Here is a 1,654-nt window from a genome sequence, read left to right on the forward strand (position 1 = left end):
TTTACGAAAGGAGAAATCGGTTTGATATCCCTTGCGTGGAAGATTTCAAGTTTATGAGGCGTTACTTCAATATATTTATTAACAAGTTGGCTTTCAAGAATTATTTGTTCAGAGTAGAGGGTCCGGGTAGATTAGATTATAGAAGGCTATATAGAGACGCCACACATTTAAACTCTGTTGGTTTAGATCTTCTCTTTAAATTGATCTGTGATTGTCTGAAGTATCGTATTAATAACAACCAATAAAGATGTCAGAATTATTGGTTTTGATAAATGCTCGTAAGTACATCTGCAGTCAAGTGACTAAGAATGTTAATAGAATTGAGGAGTTTAAATTGGGTTCTGATGTTGACCGGCGTTCACTTGTCTCTAACTTTCAAGGATTTGCTGCAGACCTGAAGATTTATGATTCTAAAATAATGAAGATTTTATGGGCACAAGAGGAAGATGAGACAAAACTGAATGATGCGTTAGAAGCTTGTGAGAGCTATTCTGATAAAATAAATTACTTTATTGCAACTCTTGAAGCTATTAAAGAATCAGCTCCTCCTCATTCCTTAATTGAAGAAGCAAGAAGCCTTTTTTTAAAACCCTACAGCACCTTTACCAGCATTTAAAAGAGAAGAAAGTGAAAATATTGAGAAATTTCTCTCAGAATTTGAAGAGGTTATCAAAACCTTCAAGTATACCCAGAGAGATAAATTATTGTTGTTGAAGCAACAAGTGTCAGGTTGTGCATCCATACTATTCAATTTACTAGAAACAGACAAACAGACATATGAAGGTGCAAAATTAATTTTAAGGTCTGCTTTAGCATCCCCTATTTTTCAGAAGTTTACATTAACGAAACAGTTGACAGATATGAAATTTCCTTACATGACTCCAGGAAGTCAAGGCAGAAGAAATAGGGAGAATAAAACAAAGATTCACTGACATCACAACAGACAGTCAGACACCAACTAAAGAAAATGCCCAACTGGAAAGTCCCAGGTCCCGATGAAGTCCATGGATACTGGCTCAAAAACTTCAAGGCCCTACACCCACGAATAGCAGAACAACTCCAGCATTGTATCACAAATCACCATGCGCCCAAATGGATGACCACAGGAAGAACATCCTTAGTAAAGAAAGACAAGAGTAAGGGAAATATAGCTAGTAACTACAGGCCTATCACCTGTCTACCAATAATGTGAAAGTTACTAACAGGTATCATCAGTGAAAGGCTATACAACTACACCATCCCTCACCAACTACACCATCCCCCACCAACAGAAAGGCTGCAGAAGGAAGTGTAGGGGCACAAAAGACCAGCTCCTGATAGGCAAAATGGTAATGAAGAACAGTAGGAAAAGGAAAACCAACCTAAGCAGGGCATGGATTGACTATAAGAAAGCCTTCGACATGATACCATACACATGACTAATGGAATGCCTGAAAATATATGGGGCAGAGGAAAAGACCATCAGCTTCCTCAAAAATACAATGCGCAACTGGAATACAATACTTACAAGCTCTGGAATAAGACTAGCAGAGGTTAATATCAGGAGAGGGATCTTCCAGGGCGACTCACTCTCCCCACTACTCTTCGTAGTAGCCATGATTCCCAAGACAAAAGTACTGCAGAAGATGGATGTTGGGTACCAACTCAAGAACAG

Source organism: Macrobrachium nipponense, chromosome 4 (assembly GCF_015104395.2).
Source record: "Macrobrachium nipponense isolate FS-2020 chromosome 4, ASM1510439v2, whole genome shotgun sequence".
Taxonomy (NCBI): domain Eukaryota; kingdom Metazoa; phylum Arthropoda; class Malacostraca; order Decapoda; family Palaemonidae; genus Macrobrachium; species Macrobrachium nipponense.